The sequence below is a fragment of the Hippopotamus amphibius genome, chromosome 3, assembly GCF_030028045.1.
Source record: "Hippopotamus amphibius kiboko isolate mHipAmp2 chromosome 3, mHipAmp2.hap2, whole genome shotgun sequence".
Lineage (NCBI taxonomy): Eukaryota > Metazoa > Chordata > Mammalia > Artiodactyla > Hippopotamidae > Hippopotamus > Hippopotamus amphibius.
The window spans coordinates 147216348-147239445 of NC_080188.1; the positions used below are offsets into that span (position 1 = coordinate 147216348).

Genomic DNA, 23098 nt, shown 5'->3' on the forward strand with positions numbered 1-23098 from the left:
AATGCATTATGATTAAATTTAAATATTAAAACATAAAGATTATCAGATGGGTTAAAAAATAAACACAAAGTTACATGCTGCTTTAGGAGAAAGCAGCACCAAATGGCTAAAAGTAATAAGATGGAAAGAGAGATAACATGGCAACATTAACTCAAAGAAAGCAGTGTAGCTATCATCAGACAATGCACATTTAAGGCAAAAAAAAAAGGCATTAATACAGATTAAATTCTGTGTAGTTATAAAAGAGAGGTAAGAGTGAGCTAGGCCATCTGGGTCCCATGGCTGGTTTAGGAGTTTGCATATCAGCCTAACTTCCGTGGGCAGTCACTGCAGACAAGAGCTGTGTGGAGGGCAGGGCCAGAGGGATTGAGAGGTGTGTCTCATGGATGCCAGGAGGGCCTGGTTGGAGGGAAGAGGGCTGGTAAACTAGCGCATGCTGGAGCGGTGTGGACCTCTGGGTGGCATTCACTCAGTGTGACAGCATGAGGGGTTGAGAGGGCTTGGAGGAAGCTGAAGCCTCGCCCGTAGGAAGGACATTGCTGCAACCTTTTTCATTCCCACCTGAGTCTGGTCTGAAAATTATGGCCAAATTAGTGCTGCAGCGTGTCTGCCGCCCCCGGAAGACGCACAGGGAGACTCTAGATGGAAGATGGTTTCTGACAAGAAAGGCAGCAAAGGGCATGAGGTGACTCTTCTGAAACTCAAGCCTTTATCAGAGGGTATTACTTTTAACACAGTATGTATAACATAAGGGGGCAGATTTTGTCATCATTATGGCGCTGGATGGCGGTGGCCGCTGGGCAGCTGCTGAGAGGAATGAGCTAATTCCTCATTCCTAACCCTGCGTGGAGTCCTGCAAGGATTTCATTGTCTTTGAACTTTGATTTCCAGCTCTTACCCACCCACCTCTCCCATGACCACCCCGCCTCCACTCTAACCCTAACCCTGCAGACTCCCCCTGCGCTCTTACCTGTGTATTAGGGCCACTGTAGAGAAGCTGCATGGTAACTGTAGACAATTTTCAGATATCCCTGAAGTCGCAGCCTGCAGATAATTTTGACTTGCTCACCGTGCTCCCTATTAGCTTGGTACCCCCAAAGGGACAAACAAATGGGATGTCAAAATTCCATGCTTATTGAGAAGCAGAGAAGTTTAGAAATTCATTCTTGACTTGTTCCCAAAGTGATCAGGATCTTGCCCACTGGTTGTCATCATTAAGTAATAAATTTTTGGAGTCTACCGTGGTATGAAGCATTAGGCATGTTAATTTACCAGATCTGATTACAAAGAGAGAGACCCTGTCTGCTAACAGCTTATAGCACCATAAAAAGATTGCCAGTAAGAGACAGACCAGTTTTGCACTGTACGAGTTATGTGATTGAGGACAGTTATTGAACCTCAGTGAGCTACAGTTTTCTCATATGTACAGTGGGAATAATAACATGAACTGTACATTATTGTAAGGATTGACTGAGGTAATGCTTTTCTGGAAGAGTACCCAGCACCTAGAACAGTGCTTGGCTAATTGTTGGTACTCAATAAATATTCCAGGAAGGAAGGAAGCAGGGGGCAAGGAAGCAAGGGGAGGGAGGGATGTAAAGCCTCTAGGCACATAGCACTCTTTTAGCCATATTTGAGAAAAAGCCAAGAACAGTGACATAAACAGAATTCCTTAGAGCAGCCTTTTGGGGAAGAAATTTACATATGCCATTAACACACACACACATTTAAGGTTAGAATGTTTTTAAAAATCTGATCAGATGTCATTGGGCCTGACAATGAGAACTAATCAGAAAGAATGAGAGGAGAACTGGTGATGGGGGGAGGGAGTGACTCCGAGGAAAAGGAGTCAGGCAGTGATTCTGGAGAGAGAAACACTGGGGTGGGGTGGGGGGGAGGCTGCCTGTCCTGCAGAAGCTGCTCAGTGTCACTTCTTCAGTGGCTTCCAGACACACGTGACCCTCTGGGTATCAGAAGCAATCTGGCTGGAGGCTAAAAGTGACCAGCGTGTCTGTTTAATAAATTGAATTTCTATAGGACAAATGTCCACTGACGCTCATATGAGCGAGGACATATTCTCTTTCCCTCCCTGCTCCGGACCGTCTCTCTTCTTCTCTCGCTCTCTTTCTCTCTCCATTTCTTTTCTAAGACACAGATAAACTCATTAACTGTAGAAAATGATAATCCATCTGACTGAGCCCTGCTCCGCAGTCCTACTCAAGAAAAACATAGACAGTGAGCACGTAAACCTTGGTTACCGACAGAGACACGTGTCACAGTGCCCTGAGCTGGGACTCCTGCCAGTTCCATATGCCATCTTGCAGTGTCACGGAGTTAGCAGGATAAACTGATCCACTGCATTAACAAGTGTTGCAAGTAGTACTTTGGTGCCCAAGAGGGATTTGGAAAGGCTCTTGCTGTGCTTGCCAGACCTCTTTGCCTAGGTGAAATAACAAGTTGTCTTTTTCCCAGCTGATTTCATTCCCTGCAGAATGCCCAGAACAGTTTCATAAAGACATCCCTTGTGGATGAGTAAGGGCCAGTTTGAGAAAATGATCAAGTTCTTAGATGCTGGGGAGGAATTGCTTGTCTGAAAGGGGCATCGCTTTTTAATGGCACAGCTCACTAAAGACACAGAGCCTGGTTGAATAGCTCACTGCAGTCGTCTCCTTTCTTCCCATCTCCTGTGCATCTTTTCTTAATGATAAAGACCAAATTCACATAGGTAATTACAGAATGGATTCATTTGTATCACCCGTCTTTATATTCCCTGGGCTTTTGAGGTAAATGTAGTACTCTTTCTTTCTTTCTTTCTTTCTTTCTTTCTTTCTTTCTTTCTTTCTTTCTTTCTTTCTTTTCTTTCTTTCTTTTTCTTTCTTTCTTTCTTTCTCTTTCTTTCTCTTTCTTTCTTTCTTTCTCTCTCTCTCTCTTTCTTTCTTTCTCTCTCTCTTTCCTTCCTTCCTTCCTTCCTTCCTTCCTTCCTTCCTTCCTTCCTTCCTTCCTTCTTTCTTTCCTTCTTTCCTTCTTTCTCTTCTATTTTTTTTTTTTAATTTATTTGACTGTATTGGGTCTTAGTTGCAGCATACAGGATCTTTGTTGCAGCATGTAGAATCCTTCGTTTTGGTGCACAGGCTCTTCATTGTGGCACATGGGCTACTATTTAGTTGTGGCTTGTGGGCTCTAGAGCATGAGAGCTCAGTAGCTGTGGTGTGCAGGCTCTAGAGCATGCAGGCTTAGTTGCTCTGAGCCATGTGGGATCTTAGTTCCATGACCAGGGCTCGAGCCTGTGTCCCCCTGCATTGAAAGGCAGATTCTTAACCACTGAACCACCAGGGAAGTCCCAGTAATTTTTCACCTGAAAAATAAAATGTACTCAGGAATATACAGTGAATTAGGGAAAATATTCATCATTCCATAGTGGAAACTAATGGGGCCTGATGGTTAGAGGGAACAGAGAGCCGTCCAGAGTCCTGGATTCAAATTCAGCCCTCTTGCTAAGTTTTGGTTGATCCATAAAGATGCTCAAATGTCTTTCTTAAAGTCCATGCAAACAATTCAAGCGATGGTGCCAGAGGACCACGGAGCACACTCGCCTCTCCTGTGGCTTATCTGTGGCAATTCCTGCTTCAAAAATGTGGCTACTGCTGTGTCTAATTATGCGCTTGTGCCTCTCTCTCCCTTTTTTTGAAGACTTCACATTTACTGGGTGCCGGCCTGGTTTGGAGCTAGGCTTGAAAGGTACAGTCACCCTTGAGCCCCAGGCCCTGCCCTTCGAGAGCTTTGCTGAACCTGACTCTGACGACTCGCCCTTGCTTGCAGCCAACACATGAGAGGGTGGGTGGGGCTGGGCTCTGTCTTATGTGGTTTCACTCACCGCCAGGGTTGACTGAGCTGATCCAGCAGGCAGAGTAGTGCACCCTTTCTTCCTCACTGCAAATCAGTATTACCCACATCACCTTCATTCCGTACTCAGAACACGCTGGACGTTTCATCAGTTCCTTGAATATGTAGCGTTGTTTTGTGCCCAAAGACCTTCTTGCCCACTGTTCCTTTTGCCCAGGATATTCTGCATCAGTCTAATTTCGACTCATCCATCATCCCCCAACCAAAATGTTTCCTCTTCCCAGAAATTTTTCCTGACTCTCCAGTTTAGATTAGATCCCCTGCTGTAGACCCCTATAGAAGCCTACCTGATACTCACCAGACTTGTCAGTACTTCTCAGTGTCTGTCCCACCCACAGTGACGTAAGCATCATGAGGGCAGGAACCGTTGTGTGCTTATTTCCCACTTTATCTGTGTAATGCCTGGTGTATAATGGGTGCTCAGTACATGGTGAATGGAGAATGAACGAACTAATGAACACATGAATGAACAGATAAGTGAATTTTCCTGGTGTGTCTCCCCCAGGGTATATGCCACATCAATGATGGGGATTTTTCTTTGATCAGAAATATAGGAGGAACTTTGCTTTCCAGCTAGAAAATTCAAACCCCTGAGCAGGAAGATACATTAGCCAATTGATAGTCCTTGTACCAGCAACACTTTGAGAGAGGCTAAAAGAAGTCAGCTGTTAGTGTTGAGTGGAATTGGAAAATGGTGGAAATAGATACAATGGAAAGCTTATGAAATTCTCTTTACATTAGACCTCACTTGTCTGACGCCTGTATTTAGTTTGAAGGAAATGTCCAAAGCACAGACCACACAATTCTACTCAAATGTAAATAAAAGTAATATCCTACGGCCAATAAAAGATTTGGGGTCTCAGTAAAAGATTTGGGGTCATTCCCTGTTTGTGTTACCCTAGTCATGTCTCTATCCAATGAATTCAGTAATCAGATGTTGACTACAGCCTTTTCATTGGTCTAAGATTTTTTTTTAATTGGAATTCTTGCTTGCCCATAAGTTGCAAAGTTGCAGACTACTAATGATGCCAGGTCTGTGCTAAATTGCACTGGGTTCTAGTGCCATTCCTGCTCTGTGTTTGGTTGGGAGGCCCTCATCCCCTCTGCGCAATAGCTTTCCATTTATAGGTGAGTGGTGATGGGGACATTTGCCTCATTAGGGAGCTGCCTACAAAAATATCTCTAAAAGGAGTTATATCCTTCAGTTCCCAAAGGACGGCACATTATCATGCTGCATGACCTAGAGCAAGTAGGTGGACTTAGAGCAACTTTTCTAGGCTGTTACAGCATCTTTAAGTTGAAGGAGTTGAAGTAGGTGACCTCTGATTCTTTCTAGCTCTAAACAGTCTATTATTCATTTTAACAATTGTGAGCAAAGCACCTCCCACCCTTTTACTCTCTCAGGCATGTGCCAGATATCATCTGGCATCTCAATCCTATGAAAGGCTGATAGAAGGGGAGGAATGCAGATGACAGAGCTCACAGTATTAAGTCTTTCAATACCAACAACTAGAAAGTAGAAGAAATGGCTAAAGGGTCCTCTCTTCCTATTCACTGTGGTGGGAGTCTGGTCAGGTGGTTTTCAGCCCTTCCTGGCATCTTGCATATACCTCACAGGACTAAGTAATCAAGTGGACATTGCAGTAGCAAGGTTGAGGGTGTAACCAGCTCATTGCTCACCTTGACTATACCATGCTTGGTTGTCAGCCACCGCACTTGTGAACCTCAACTCACCATGCCTTTTTTTAAATCCTGGGAGGTACTTGTGCCCCAAAATACTTTTCCTTCTCACTGATAAAAATTCACCACTTGGTTACATTGTTTTGAATTTTATCCATTTGAAATTCTTTCAAGTTAATGAAAATTTCTCCTTCAAAATGCAAATACCTCTCTGAAATGATCAATCATTAACAACTATAATTTAATCGAATAAGATTAATTCTTTTAACACCTTGATGAGATCAGACTTTTCTAAAGGAAGCTTGTGAGTTTTGATTGGGTGAAGAGGGATCTTTCAGGGGGGAGTGGGGTGCACTAGGAAAGGCAGCATATGTGAGGCACCACTGAGAAGACCACTAGTGAGTCCTCCAGACTGGATAAAAGAGAAGAGTTTCTAGGAAGTACGAGCGATGAAAAGAGTGAAGACAAATGGTGCTTACTGTAAAACTTTGATGTCAGTTCTAGAGCTGGTCCAGCACCAGGACTGGGCTTGATGAATTGCTTATGAAAGAGGTTGCCCCCACAGGAACTTCTGAGTCTGAAATGATGATAGCTGCCTGTAAACAAAGGCCACATAGGCTTTCAGAGAGAGTTCTTTTCCCCAGCAGCATAAAGAGCCCTTTCTAACAAGAATAGCTATAATTTGCAGAAGTGTTAAAAATCTACTTCTAACTGTAAAAATGCTGAAATATCCAGGGCATAGCAAGGCGACCATTCTGCCCTGTGATATGGTGTGTGATCTTGAAAAGTAATGAAAATGGAATAAGGCATTGTAAAGATTTTGCTCTAATGAACACAGTTCTGTTTGCCAGCCTTTCTTCCTGCTAGCAAATTATATTACTCCATCAACTTGGTAGAACATCAATAATGTCTTTGGAGAATAGTTTGTAAGAGCCGAGATACTCTATGGCAGGATTTTTGACAACAATGTAATTTGGCATTTCTCAATTTTCTTTGATTTTGCACAGAGAAAATGGAAGGCTGTGATAAATGTTTTCCACAAATGGCATCTTAAATGGAAACACAGCTGGTAGCAACAGTATTCTGCTATTTATTTGGATGCTAGATTCCCGGTTCTCTATGTGAAACAACCATGTTGGCAGGTTCATTGGTTTCACATTATTTCAACACTTTTTTTTTTTTTTTTTTTTTTTTTCAGTTAAGCGATGAATTTGGTTTCACCTGTAGGTGTCTGGTGGTGAGAGGTAACGTCAGGCTGCTGGCATGTTTGTACTCAGTGGAATCAGAGTCGTGTATTAGGGGCTATTGAAATTGATTGGAGATGTTTTAGTTGCACTATAAGTTAACAAAGTGCACAGAGCTAATCTAACGCAAAACTTAAATTGGGGAGGTTTAGTGAGCAGTGAGGTAGACTAGAAAGAGAACAGATTCAGGAAGTAGTTGCTGGGTTCTGAAGTCAGCTCCTCCATTTAGTGGTCAGCATAGCTTAGTGGTCAGCCAGTGATGTGGGCAAAGGTGTTGCTCAATCACCTTGAACCTATAAGGCTTCCTTCTACCTTCTGCTGTGTGTAGGGAGTTATATGTATTCAAAATTGCAGACAGTTCCCAAGTCTCCCTTGGCTTTTACTTTTCGCCAAGGTTTTCTTGTGTCTCCCTTATGTATGTCCAGTTTCCCAGGTACCCAGGTGATATGGAGAGCTCGTCTCAGTCCTGTGGCTCATTCAGGTGAGGTTGTCCCAGGCAAGCAAGCTATAGACTTCCGCTTTTCTTACTCTAAGCTCTAGCTGTTTGTTTGTTTGTTTTGAGAATAAACACCTCTCAATTTGTCGTTTACCTTTGGTCAATTTCTCATGCCCCGAAGTGCTTGCTTTTGGCAATTCTGTCCACCTTTTTACTTGTTTTTTACAGAGGAGACTCCCCGATCACATCATCTTTACCAAAGTTTACTTGTATAAGATTGTTTTAGAATAAATTTAGCTGAAACAAAGTCCTTAGAACAGAGCCTAATATGTAGCAAGGACTCTTAACTGTATTTGTTTTAATTACCATTGTTCTTATTAGTGACAGAGACAACTGTATGGTCATATACCTAATACATATTCATAGTTGTCCATTATAAAGTGTTTTTTGCATGAGATCCTCTCTCCAGCCTCTTACTTCTAGAAACTCCTTTACTATATAAACCAGCTATCTGAAAACTTTTTCTGTAAAGGGCCAGGTAGTAAATATTTAGGCTTTGCAAGTCGTATAGTCCAATCACCTACTCGATTCTGCTGATGTAGCCCGAAAGCAGCCATTGACTATATGTAAATAATTAGGTGTGGCTGTATGCCAATAAAATTATTTTTGTAAGCTCTTTATTGGAATATAATTGCTTTACACTCTTGTACCAGTTTATGAGGTACACCAAAGTCAATCAGCTGTATTTATACACATATCCCCATATCCCCTCCTTCCCGCGACTCCCCCCCACCCGCCCCATCCTGGCTCTCTAAGGCATCACCCATCACCGAGTTGATCTCCCTTTGTTATACAGCTACTTCCCGCTAGCTATCTATTTTACAGTTGGTAGTGTATATATGTCTATGCTACTCTCTCACTTTGTCCCAGCTTCCCCTTCAACCCCTGCCCCCCCAACCCCGTGTCCTCCAGTCTATTCTCTGCATCTGCATCCTTATTCTTGTCCTGTCGCTGGGTTCATCAGTACCTTTTTTTTTTTTAGACTCCGTATACATGAGTTAGCATACAATATTTGTTATTCTCTTTCTGACTTACTTCACTCTGTATGACAGACTCTAGGTCTATCCACCTCATGACATATAGCTCCGTTTCATTCCTTTTTATAGCTGAGTAATATTCCATTGTATATACATGCCACATCTTCTTTATCCATTCATTTGTTGATGGGCATTTCGGTTGCTCCCATGTCCTGGCTATTGTAAGTAGTGCTGCAATAAACATTACGGTATATGTTTCTTTTTGGATTATGGTTTTCTCTGGGTATATGCCCAGTAGTGGGATTACTGGATCATATGGTAGTTCTACTTTTAGTTTTTTAAGGAACCTCCAAACTGTTTTCCATAGTGACTGTACCAACTTACATTCCCACCAACAGTGCAGGAGAGTTCCCTTTTCTCTATACCCTCTCCAACACTTGTTGTTTCTAGATTTTTCCGATAAAACTGTTGATGAAAACATGCTGCAGGTGGGATTTGGCCTTGGGGCCGTAGTTTGCCAACCCCTGCTACAGACTCACTGTCTCATGATTCTGTATCTAAGCAGTGCCGTCTGCTCTGCCCCAACAGACTATATTTTCCTTTGGAAATCACTGAAAAAGAGAACATCTCTGCTTCTAGGCACACATTCCAGCTCCTCCCAACGCCTGTGCTCTGGGAGCCTAAGACTTCTTCAAGTGCTAGACGTTCTTGAGTGCTTGGCATCTGTATCAGCTGATTTAAATAAAAGTACCTGTCACTTCTGGAATATATGTCAACAACAATACTCAGTGTTGTTAGACAGCGACACACTGTATTGTAGATACAGACACACAACTTGTTTAAGCTTATTGATGGCAGACTATATTTCATCTTCCATTTAAAACTAGATTGTGCAATTAGTTGCTAATTTTTATAAATCTAATATTTTCCTTCCAAATAAAGGAAAGGTATGTACATTTTATAAACCATAATGTTCCCTTCTTGATTTAATACTCAATCTTTTGAGGTCATTAAATTCATAAATTATAATTAATCTAATTGTTCTTTACACAGTGGCTTTGTACCTAAAAATTAAAACAGAATGTTAAATCAGTTACTTAAGACTATTTTATTATTAAATATATTGTGCATTCCAAAGGGTATATAAATGATAGATGAACTACTTAAAGAAATATAAAGTAAATATGCAGGTAGCCACTCTAGGTTCTTCCTGGATATAGAAGGACTTCAGAGTACTTGAATCCTGTTTTCTTCCCTACTGACATATATGATGTGCTTACTGTATTTTTTACTTTTACTGTATATTTCACCCCCTAAAATTGTTTTGTTTGTCAGTGTTCTTAGATTTGCCTGTATAAGCATTACTCTTTATTCTTCAGTCCTTCTTGCATCTCTGACTTCCCATCTTGGCTCACTTTCCTTCTACCAGAAGTACATAATTAGAAATTCCTTTTGTTAAGATCTGAAGTGACAAATTCACAGTTTTTCTTTGTCCAAAAATGTCTTTATTTCAACCTCATTCCCTTTTTAAAGTTAAGGCTTAGTTTCTTAAAAAACAGCTTTAGGTTCACCGCAAAATTGACTGGAATGTACTGAGATTCCCCATATACTCCCTACCCCAAACACGCATAACCTCACCCATTATCAACATTCCCCATCAGAGTGGGACACCTGTTACGATCGACGAACCTATAATGACACATCACAGTCACCCGAAGTCCACAGTTTACATTAGGGTTCACTTTTGGTGTTGTTCATTTGATGGGTTTGGACAAATGTATAATGACATGTGTCCATCATTATGGTATCATACAGAGTATTTCTTTTCAGATTGGCTTCTTTCACTTAGTATTATATACTTAACGTTCCTCCATGTCTTTTCATAACTTGATAGGTCATTTCCTTTTAGCACTGGGTAATATTCCAATCTCTGGATGTACCATAGTTTATCCATTCACCTACTGAAGGACACTTTTGTTGCTTCCAAGTTTGGGCAATTGTGAACAAAGCTGCTATAAACATCCATGTGTAGGTTTTTGCACAGACATAAGTTTTCAGCTCTTTTGGGTAAATACCAAGGAGCACAATTCCTGGATACTGTGGTTTAGTTTTGTAAGAAACCTCCAAACTCTTCCAAAGTGGCTGTATGTACCATTTTGCATTCCCACTAGCGATGAATGAAAACTGTTGTTCCACGTCCTCACCAGCATTTGGTGTTGTCAGGGCTCTGGATTTTGGCTGTTCTAATAGATGTATACTGATACATCATTGTTATTTTAGTTTGCATTTCCCTGATGACATATAATATGGAGCATCTTTTCACATCCTTAATTGCCATCTGTGTATCTTCTTTGGTAAGATTTTTGGTAAGCACTTTTTTAAATTGGGCTTTTTCTTATTGTTTAGTTTTAAGAGTTCTGTGTATATTTAGGATAACAACCCTTCATCAGATGTGTCTTGTGCAAATATTTTCTCCCAGTCTGTGGTTTATCTTCCCATTCTCTTGACGTTTTTTACAGAGCAGAAGTTTTCGGTTTTAATGAAGTCTAGCTTCTCAATTATTTCTTTAATGGATCATGTGTTTGGTGTTGTAACTAAAAAGCCACGACCATACCCAAGATTGATTTTGAGTTCTTTTTTGTGAAGGATGTTAAGATCTATGTCTAGATCCTTTTTTTTTTTTTTTGCATATGGATGTCTGGTTGTTCTGGAACCATTTGTTGAAAAAACAAAACAATGGGGTCTTTGCCCCATTGTATTGCCTTTGCTTCTTGGTCACAGTCAGCTGACTGTATTTATGTGGGTCTCCCTGAGCTCTCTGTTCTGTTCCATTGATGTACTTTGTCTTTTCTTTCACAAATACAGTACCACACTGTCTTGATTACTGTAGCTTTATATTAAGTCTTGAAGTTGGGTAGTCAGTCCTTCACCTTTGTTCTTCTTCTTCAGTATTGTGCTAGCTGTCCTGGGTCTTTTGCCTCTCCATATAAACCTTAGAATCAGTTTGCTGACATCCACAAAATAACTTGCTAGAATTTTGATTGGGATTGCATTGAATCTATAGCTCAACATGGGAAGAACTGACATTTTGACAATATTGACTCTTCCTATCAGTAAACATGGAATATCTTTCCATTTATGCTGATTTCGTTCATCAGAGTTTCATAGTTTTCCTCATATAGATCTTCTATACATTTTTTTAGATTTATACCTAAATATTTCATTTTGTGGGGTGCTAAAGTCTCATTCTTTTTGTTAAAGTTTTGTCAAGATGTAATTAACTCACTTACCATTCAGTTTACCCATTGAAAGTGTACAATGCAGTGGTTTTTTTATGTTCAAAGATATGTACAACCATCCCCATAGTCAATGGTAGAGCATTTTCACCACCTCCAAAAGTAACCTTGAACCTTTTTACCTATATCCATTTTGATTCTTGAAAGATATTTTTGAGGATATACAATACTAGACTAAGAATCATTTTTCCTGGGCACACTGAAGGTATCATTCTATTGGCTTCTGGCTTCCACCGTCAACCTTACTGTGACTCTTTTGAATGTAATCTGTCTCTCATGATTGGCAAGAGGGGAGGCTTCCCTATTAGACCCCTCAATATTGAGACATTGAGCTTTCTGTTCTGCCCTGCAAGCTCCAAAAAGCAGGTGAAGCCAGAGGATTCAGCACACCAGTGTAGCAGTAGTTTCGCCATCCTACTTACTTCTCAAGGGTACCTCTCCATTTACATTTTGGCCTGATGGTTCTTTTTTTTTGGGGGGGGGGGGTACACCAGGTTCAATCATCTGTTTTTATACACATATCCCCGTATTCCCTCCCTTCCTTGACTCCCCCCCACTCGAGTCCCCCCCACCCTCCCCGCCCCAGTCCTCTAAGGCATCTTCCATCCTCGAGTTGGACTCCCTTTGTTATACAACAACTTCCCACTGACTATTTTACACTTGGTAGTATATATATGTCTGTGCTACTCTCTCGCTTCGTCTCAGTTTCCCCTTCACCCCCCGCCCCCTCCCATACCTCGAGTTCTCCAGTCCATTCTCTGTATCTGCATCCTTGTTCTTGTCACTGAATTCATCAGTACCATTTTTAGATTCCGTATATGTGAGTTAGCATACAATATTTGTCCTTCTCTTTCTGACTTACTTCACTCTGTATGACAGATTGTAGTTCTATCCACCTCATTACATATAGCTCCATCTCATCGCTTTTTATAGCTGAGTAATATTCCATTGTGTATATATGCCACATCTTCTGTATCCATTCATTTGTTGATGGGCATTTCGGTTGCTTCCATGTCCTGGCTATTGTAAATAGTGCTGCAATAAACATTATGGTACAAGTTTCTTTTGGGATTATGGTTTTCTTTGGGTATATGCCCAGCAGTGGGATTACTGGATCACATGGTACTTCTATTTGTAGTTTTTTAAGGAACCTCCAAGTTGTTTTCCATAGTGGCTGTACCAACTTACAGTCCCACCAACAGTGCAGGAGCGTTCCCTTTTCTCCACACCCTCTCCAACATTTGTGGTTTCCAGATTTTGTGATGATGGCCATTCTGATTGGTGTGAGGTGATACCTCATTGTGGCTTTGACTTGCATTTCTCTGATGATTAGTGATGTTGAGCATCTTTTCATGTTTGTTGGCCATCTGTATGTCTTCTTTGGAGAAATGTCTATTTAGGTCTTCTGCCCATTTGTGGATTGGGTTATTTGCTTTTTTGGTATTAAGCTTCATGAGCTGCTTGTATATTTTGGAGGTTAATCCTTTGTCCGTTGTTTCATAGGCAATTATTTTTTCCCATTCTGAGGGTTGCCTTTTAGTCTTGTTTATGGTTTCTTTTGCTGTGCAAAAGCTTTTAAGTTTCATGAGGTCCCATTTGTTTAGTCTTGATTTTATTTCCATGATTCTAGGAGGTGGGTCAAAAAGGATCTTGCTTTGATGGATGTCATAGAGTGTTCTGCCTATGTTTTCCTCTAGGAGTTTTATAGTGTCTGGCCTTACATGTAGGTCTTTAATCCATTTGGAGTTTATTTTTGTGTATGGTGTTAGGAAGTGTTCTAATTTCATTCTTTTACATGTTGCTGTCCAATTTTCCCAGCACCACTTATTGAAGAGGCTGTCTTTTTTCCATTGTATATTCGTGCCTCCTTTGTCAAAGATAAGGTGCCCATATGTGTTTGGGCTTACTTCTGAGTTCTCTGTTCTATTCCATTGATCTTCCTTTCTCTTTTTGTGCCAGTACCATACTGTCTTGATCACTATGGCCTTGTAGTATAGTTTGAAGTCAGGAAGTCTGATTCCACCAACTCCATTTTTCCTTCTCAAGATTGCTTTGGCTATTCGGGGTCTTTTGCGTTTCCATACAAATCGTAAGATTTCTTGCTCTAGTTCTGTGAAAAATGCCATTGGTAATTTGATCGGGATTGCATTGAATCTGTAAATTGCTTTGGGTAGTACAGACATTTTCACGATGTTGATTCTTCCAGTCCAGGAACATGGTATGTCCCTCCATCTGTTTGTGTCGTCTTTGATTTCTTTCAACCGTGTCTTATACTTTTCTGCATACAGGTCTTTTGCCTCCTTAGGCAGGTTTATTCCTAGGTATTTTATTCTTTTGGTTGCAATGGTGAATGGGAGAGTTTCCTTAATTTCTCTTTCTGCTCTTCCGTTGTTAGTGTATAGGAATGCAAGAGATTTCTGTGCATTAATTTTGTATCCTGCTACTTTACTAAACTCATCAATGAGTGCTAGCAGTTTTCTGGTAGAGTCTTTAGGGTTTTCGATATATAATATCATGTCATCTGCAAAGAGTGACAATTTTACTTCTTTTCCAATTTGGATTCCTTTGATTTCTTTTTCTTCTCTGATTGCTGTGGCTAAAACTTCCAAAACTATGTTGAATAATAGTGGTGAGAGTGGACACCCTTGTCTTGTTCCTGTTCTTAGAGGGAATTCTTCCAGTTTTTCCCCATTGAGAACGATGTTGGCTTTTGGTTTCTCATATATGGCTTTTATTATGTTGAGGTAATTTCCTTCTATGCCCATTTTCTGGAGAGCTTTTATCATAAATGGATGTTGAACTTTGTCAAAAGCTTTTTCTGCATCTATTGGGATGATCATATGGTTTTTATCCTTCAATTTGTTGATATGATGTATCACGTTGATTGATTTGCATATATTGAAGAATCCTTGCATCCCAGGGATAAACCCCACTTGATCATGGTGTATGATTTTTTTAATGTGCTGTTGGATTCTGTTAGCTAGTATTTTGTTGAGGATTTTTGCATCTATATTCATCAGTGATATTGGTCTGTAGTTTTCTTTTTTTGTGACATCTTTGCCTGGTTTTGGTATCAGGGTGATGGTAGCCTCGTAGAATGAGTTTGGGAGTGTTCCGCCTTCTGCAGTATTTTGGAAGAGTTTGAGAAGGATAGGTGTTAACTCTTCTCGAAATGTTTGATAGAATTTGCCCGTGAACCCATCTGGTCCTGGGCTTTTGTGTGTCGGGAGATTTTTAATCACTGCCTTAATTTCCGTACTTGTGATTGGTCTGTTCATGGTTTCTGTTTCTTCCTGGTTCAGTCTTGGAAGATTGTATTTTTCTAAGAATGTATCCATTTCTTCCAGGTTATCCAATTGATTGGCATATAGTTGCTTGTAGTAGTCTCTCATGATGTTTTGTATTTCTGAGGTGTCTGTTGTTACTTCTCCTTTTTCATTTCTAATTCTGTTGATTTGCATCTTCTCCCTTTTTTTCTTGATGAGTCTGGCTAATGGTTTATCAATTTTGTTAATCTTCTCAAAGAACTAGCTTTTAGTTTTATTTATTTTTCTTATGGCTTCTTTCCTTTCTTTTTCATTTCTGCTCTGATCTTTATGATTTCTCTGATGGTTCTTTACTATCGTGCCAGCACTTTATTACTTTTAAAAATATTTTATCTAGCATTTTACACTGTTTTCAGTGAGATAATCAATATGCCTATTAAGCTTGCCTTATTACCAGAAACAGCATCAAAACAGTTTTCATAAATCTGAACTGGCTCAAATAAATAACATAATTTATGAAAATAAATTTTTAAATTTCTACTCAAGGGCTTCTTCTTGGGAAATGATCTCAGAGTGCTGTGACCATCTGTGTATTCAAATATTTAGGGGATTTAGAATACACATCCAGAACTTCAGAGGTGTCTTTTATTGCCCATATAAGTAGCTAAATAAACCTTATACAGCAAAGGGAGTCCAACTCGAGGATGGAAGATGCCTTAGAGGACTGGGGCAGGGAGGGTGGGGGGGACTCGAGGTGGGGGCATCAAGGAAGGGAGGGAATACGGGGATATGTGTATAAAAACAGTTGATTGAACCTGGTGTACCCCCAAAAAAATTAAAAAAATTAAAAAAAATAAAATAAACCTTATACAGGACAAGTGGAACTTTTCTAATGAAAATCTCATTGCCATTTTTTCCCAAGAACTTAATAACTAAGTTATAGTTTCAGTATAATTCAGTCATGCTGGCTGGACATTTTGAAATATTTCAAAATAGTATTAACTATTCCACATTTAAAGTGCTGTAAGATATGAGATAGGCAAAAGTCAGACAAAGGACAGTACTGTCACCGTTATGAGTATTAAAAAGGACTGTTTGCATACAGTGGAGCACTATCCTGCCTGCCTGGAAGATTCTGACCAGTTCTTTCCACGATGCTGCATGCAGGACCAATGGCATAGACAGGCCCCTGGCATCTCCCTGCTGTTAGCCAAACTGCCAGTGGGCCAGGCAGCACTCTGAGCAGGTTCTGGCTAGAGGATGAGGGAATTTGTGCACAAGTCCAGCATTAAATGAAACTTATTAAACACACCTAAGTTGAAAGTTACAAGTATGGGCAATGTTTTCTCTGTTCATTTTTCAAAAAAAAAAAAAAAAAAACTCAAACTGAAACTTCTAGGTTCAAAATTGGACACCTATTGGCATCGTAAGTCTTTCCTTAAGGAGGCAGCTCCTGGCTACTCAGCCAGTATCTTCTCAACTTCTCCAGGCTTCTCTTTGTGTTGCTACCTATTCAACTTGCATTTAAAAAGAAACAGGCGAACATACAGGTGATCCAGGTGGGTCTTCTTGCTGTTGGAAAGTAACTATTTTGGTGCTATTAGGCTGTTTTCTTACACTTTGCAACAAAATCGGGTGATTTTTTTCCCCTATTATTTATCTCAATATGAATGTAAAAGTGCATCGCAACTAATTACCTTACAACCACTATCCCTGGAAACTTAATAATACTAGTTTGTGTTTATATGTGGTTTACATGCAGTTGATGGTCTCCCAAATGTTCTCCCATTTCTTTTCTTACCATCAAGTTAACTGTGATGTGAAGTGGTCACTCTGCTAACCGCTTGGAAGAACCAGATCTTGAATCCAAATCTCTTCTAACTCCTTTATTCTAATTTATCTACCATAAAACCTCTGCTCGAGAGCCTGAATTACATGAGCATTTAAAATAAACAAAAAGCTCTTTTGTACTTATTATCTGATTTAGAGATTCTTTCAAACAATGGATCATATACAAATAATTATAAATCGTCAAACTTCTGAGAGTAAGAAAGCTCTGCCTTGTGAATGAAAGACCTATTTGGTGGAAACTAAGAGAAGCAGAAATGTATTCTTTGTGTAAGGAAATGATCCTGCTTACTCATTTTATGGAATAAAATAAACCCAAGAAAAATCTCATTGCAAGGAGACAAAATCTCATGTAACATTGTAAAATTCTGTTGTAACATTTGGCGGAATTATAAGAAGCACTGTGAATTTATTTTCCTATACTCAGATGGCAGGAAGTGGGGGGTACATGGCGGAGCCATCTTTCTCAGTGTTGTGGGGCCAATAGCACATGTCATAGATAGAGCAAGAGTTGAGGGTTCAATTTAGGCTGGAACTTTTTCTTTTGCAAACAGGTGAGAATTCATGGTTCTGTCACCAACAGAGCCAAGCTGTAGAGGTGATGGAGAAGTAAGGATTCATCACCCCACTTGGGGAATAGCACCTCTCCAGACAGTGTGAATTAATTAAGGTCATAGTAAGAAATAGTTCTCCTTGTTCTGAAGCTCTGAATATAGTCTCTCTTTTCCTTCTTTGGTTTTGTTTCCCAATGTTAGGAGCTTTTTTCTAAACTAATAAGAACAAAAATGTGTCATATTACAAACAAAGCTACCCTACCACAAAGGCATACATAACTTCCATACAACAGCTGGTTTAACTTAAACAAACCCTAAGGAACATCTTATGACTCTATCTGCCTTTTCAATGCTTCCTTGTCTCAGTTACCCATGGTATTTGACACTGTGTTTCTACACTTGATTTAAGACCTAAAGCAAAGCTTCTTAATGCTGCTGTTACATCTGTTGTTCTTCTAATTATCAAGTCAGTATCAATCTGATGTCTCGACACAGTGTGGAAGGCCACTGTATGCCTCTCATCTGTATCATTTCATTTCTATGTAATGCTTAGAATTCAGTAAAATTCCATAATCTTCTGAAACTTGGGGCAGTTATCTACCAGAGTCCGTAACTTCTGAAGGTGAAAAAGTAAAACCCAATGTCCTGCTTTTTTTAATTATGAAGAATTTCAAACATACAGAAGAGAATAATAGAAAAAAATATAGAATAATAGAATGAACCTTCATAGATCTATTTTCCAGTTTCAATAATTATGAAGATTTTGCAATGCTTATTTTATTTCTTACCCTACTTCCCCCTCTTTTTCCCTTATTTGAATTATTTTATTCTTTTTGCAGTTCTAAGCTTTCATTACTTTTGAAAATTCTCAGCCATTATGGCTTTATATATTGCTTCTGCCATTCTCTCCCTTCTCTCATTTGAGATTCCAGTTTACCTATATGAGACCCATGTTCCTCTTTATTTTCTATTTCCTCATCTCTCTTTGTTTTGCAAGTGATACATTCTTTTGACCTACCTTCCAGTTCTCTAATTCTGTCCTTGGCTGTAACAAGTCTGATGCTGAACTATTTAGTTCTTAATTTTCATTGGTTATGTTTATGTAATTTCTAATTTTCTGCTAAAATTCTTTTCTATTATTAAGTTTGCAAACATAGTTATTTTTAAATTGATTTATTAGAGCCTCAATATCTGCAAACCTCTAGGTTTGTTTCATTGTCTATGTTTTTCTCTTGGTTTTCAGACAGTTCTTATCTTTTTGTGTGCCTGGAATAATTTTACTGAATGCAGGACACTGTATAGAAAAATTAGGGAGATAACTGAGGTTCAGGATGATGCAGTCTTCCTTCAGAGAGAGCCTACTTTTGCTTCTGGCAGTCAGGGTAGAAACAGACCACCTTACTCCAGTCAGGGTTTGAACTGATTCAGTCTTTGTGAGGGCTCGTCTGTTTCTGGCTTACCACTATTCCAGAACTGTAGCCCTTTGGTGGAGTCACAAATGAAAGCCAGGGATGTTTACTAGAGCTCCTTCTCATCTTTACTAAGCCCTAAACTCCAAATTCTGTGTCTCCATATCTTTGAGACTGCCAAAACTTCCACCCAGCTTTTTAGCCTGTCTGCCTCTACTTTCAAATCAGCAAAGGGAGAAGTAGCCACAGATGTAAGGGTCACCTGCTTGAGCTCCTGTTCTTTTTGCCACATGACTCATCCAGATCCCTGTCCCTCGGTGGTTCTTTGACACCTTCAAACAGATTTGTATAAATATTTTGTCTAATGTTTCTTGTTCTTAGCACAGAGTTTGGTCTGAAACAAGCTAACCCACCATTGCTGGAAGGAGAAATTATGCTGAAGAAATTTAAATCCAATCTCAGTCATTACATCATTTTATCCATGCAAACTTCAGCATGTATCTCTGAAAACTGTGAACGTTTTCTTACCCACAGTGCCGTTTCATGTTCGCATTTCCTAGATCGGCTCACAAATGTCTTTATATAGTTATTTTGAGTTAAGACGCAAAAGGTCTACAAGTTACCTTTGACTGTTTTGTCTTTTAAGTCTCTTTTAATCTAGAGTGTTCTCCTCCCCTGCCATCTCTTTCTCTTCGTGCCATTGACCTGCTGAAGATCCTGCGTGAAGGTCCTGTAAAATTGCCCACATCTTCAATTTAGCTGGTTGCTCCTATTTGTTCCTCTATCGTTTGTTTTTCCTATGGAATGGAATCTAACTTTATGGGCTTAATTAAATTCAGTTCCTTTGTTTCTGTGTTTCTTTTTTCAGCAAGGATCCTTTATAGTTGGTGCGAAATAATTCTTATTGCATCATATCAGATAGCATGTAATGTCTGGCTGTCCCACTTTAGTGATGCTAAGACTGATCAGTGGTTCAGATGGTAACCACCTAATTTATTCATTGTAAAATTTTCCATCATCCTTTGATCTACTGACTTCATCTAGTGATATGCTTTTCATGGATCAGTTATTCTTCAAGAGTTGCAAAATGCTGATTTTTCTAATTTCATCATTAGAATTAGATTTCACATTTATCAGCTAAGATACATACATTATAGCTATTTGGTCACTCTAAAATACAGGTTATATAGTCAAGTTAAGCTCTTGTTTTAAATTCAGCAGTGTATTTTATATCAGTTCTAAAAAAAGTCCTAAAAATAAATGGTTTTTCCTGCCATATAAATGTCAAAACTGCTACCTGTAATGAAGCAATGTGATTGGTAATTGCATCATGTGGAAAAACCTCAGCAAGATCAACAACATAGGTCCTGCCATCAGGTATGTTTTTCTCTACCCCCTTTTAACTTGAGACTTTCCACCCTCCTTATAGAATCTTGGTGCTTATGGGTCTGAGTTAAACTAGCATATGTGTTGCTGCTCTTCTCTGCTTGTTTAAACACCTTCCTTCCTATACATTTAATCACCACAGAAACACCAAGGGCACTTTTTCCATCCTAGGCCCAGCATCTTGGACCATGTGGTTGCTGGCATTGTATCCATGAAAAGAAAATTTGTAACACCCAAACAAGTAGAATGCCTTGAATGATTTTGTTATTACATGGTTTGCTTGTGTTTTTTTGTGGCAGCATTTCGATTTCTGAATCTTGGAGTCAGCTCTGACTGCCGGACCCTAGCAGGTCTCCAGCTCCTGTTGAATCAGCTGTAGAACATTTTTTGCATCAGATCCTTCCTTTCCGTTCTCATTACCACCATCCTGCCTCAGGTCTCTCTGCCTCTAGAGTCTCCTTTCCAACTTAACATTTCCGATTCTGATGAGACACTCTCAGCTCCCTCCAAAGTGCCCAGCTGCCTACACGCAAAGTCTAAACCTCCTAGGTTGACATGGATGCCTCTGCACAGCCTGGCCTCAGGTGCACCGCCTCTCCTGCTCTTCTCTGCCGGTCAGATCATGTGCTCACTGGCCCTCTGTATTCAGCCTCCTGTACCATCACCAGAGCTACGCGCCCTTCCCATGCCCCACATGCTTTCCTAGAAGCCCATCACCGCTTCCAGTCTGAACCAGCTCAAACTCTGACACACCAAGGAACCTCACTGATCACTGTGGTCTCTACTGCTTCTGGAGCATCCATTGTTTGTGCCGTGGTCTGGCAGCTCTCACGCTCCTCTCTGTATCATGACTCAGTGTGCTTCATATCTGTGATTAGACTGTATACTAAGCAAGGGCAGGGACTCACTGTGGACTTCCTGCATCCCTTACGCACTGGGCACAGAACCCTGCACCTTCCCACGCAAACTCCTGTTTTAGTCCTCGCAGTCCTTAGCCATCTCTGATTCCTTCCATGGTCCTGGCTCTCAGCCTGGCCTTGATTCCTGACGGTCCTGTGATTGAAGACCTCTTGCAGGCCTCCTCTCTCCTCATCATACAGTGAAGCTGATGAAAACGCATGCCCTGGGTAGAGAACTTCTCCCAGCAGGAGTGAGCTTCACCACTTTCCTTGGGGTGCTATTCCGGCAAGTAATCATGATGCTTATTCCATATGTCAGCTGGGAGGCCTCCAGAAACAACCCAGGCACACGCTCAGCACCCCCGCCAGAGCTGTGAGGCTGCTCCGTAAATATTTATGTGGAAGTCCCCCTCCCAGACACTTCCTCATCCTCTCCACTTTGTTTTCTAATATCTTTAAGCAACCAGAGCAGGTATCTTTCATGGAGTAATTATGCACCACTTTCTCTGCCACCAAAGAACCAAAGATTTTCTTTCCTTCTGCTAACTGACATGACAGACATCCACTTAACGGAATGCTTATTAGTATGAAATTACTTTTGGGCCTTTAAATTTAATTATACCACATTCATAGCAATAAAATAAAGTTCCAAATCCAGGTGTGCTTTTCAAGGAAAGTGTCCAAGGCAATTAAGTACAGGGCAATGGCGTCCTATACTTAAGCCTTTTGTCTGGGGATCTTAAAATCTTTTCCACACAAGTAGATAACGATGCTCAGTTTGTAAGGGGGGGAGGTGACATGACTGATCTCTTGGCGTGCTCAGGAGACCAAGGAAAATCCAGGACCCAGGTGTCTCCTTTGTTTCCCCTCTCCCCTCCCTTTTCAGTTCTTTAAAAGAAGCATGGCCAAACTTCTATTTATTTAAAGACCTGCCTCTCAGGTACTGCTTTCCACTTCTTTAAGAGCCTGAGTGAGAAAAGTTTCTATATCACATTTCATGTGGGGAAGAGTTGAGGTTCAGGGAGAGGGAATGGTTTGCAGATAGTATACTAATCAGAGAACATATGTGTCTCTCCTGATAGAGCTGCCTCATCTCTATTACACAGCAGAGCCTAAATGTGGGTTTCGTGACCTGTTTATACATGAAAAGCAGAACAGTGCGCGGCACATGGCGAGCTCCATGTAAGTCACGACTCAGGGTTATCTTCTGGAGGCCTGCGGGCAGGCACCTGTGGTCTCGGGATGGGCAGCGTCTGGAGTGCACCCTCGCTCGTGCCATCCAGTACTGGATGCGTTTCCATTCTCCCCGCCGAGACAAGCCTTCCCAGCTTCTGGGCAGCTGGGTTAAGTCCTGGTTCCCTCTTCCAGGAAACCCTCCCTGGTCCAATCAGTCATCGTAACTCTCCTCTTCGTAACTCCTGTATCATTTTCTCAGTTCATTCCACACACTTGAACTGAGCATTGCCTTGTACTAATGTAGGCTTCATCGGGGCACTAAGTTATGCTGTATCCTGTGATATTTTTAAACTGTTGTATGAATGTTTGCCTTGTGTCTCATGGGATTATTGAGCCTTGAGGGAAAAGATCACATATATACAGTGTATATATATGATCTATATATATGATCCTGCCCCCGGGATCGATCTTGCACATCCAGCAGGAGCGCAGGGGACTCACGATAGCAGATGTGAGGGGCAGAAGAGGCCCAACTGTACACATATTGTTGAATCTAATATAATGAATTCTTGTTGAATCAAGCTGAAATAACATTGGGTCTGAGACACAGCCTTGGATTTCCATTCTTCAGTCTACTACAACACCGTATTCTATTCTGTTGTGTGTGAGAGAGGTCAAGTATGTACAGAGTTCCTACATGCAGGACATGGTGGCAAACACAGATGGATGTCTGAATCAAAAGCTCTAGAGTCCAGTGATGACAGAATAAATACACGGGGCTGTAGGAAGGGTGGACTGTGATGAGCGATAGACCCTGCAGCTGAGACTCAGACGGCTTTGCAGTTAGAAGGAGGCTGTGAGCGTTTCTAGATGGGGAGTCCTGCAAGCTTTCATTCATTTACTTAACAATTATTACTGAGAGGCCAGCTTCTGGTCCAAGGCTGTCCTGGGAGCTGGAGCTTCA

The 23098-nt window shown here is 40.6% G+C and overlaps 1 protein-coding gene across 2 annotated transcripts in view; it reads left to right on the top strand.

Moving 5' to 3' along the window:
- The window catches only part of SMYD3 (SET and MYND domain containing 3), a 684321-nt gene that overhangs the window by 645359 nt on the left and 15864 nt on the right, over positions 1-23098 (top strand). The window lies entirely within an intron of this gene.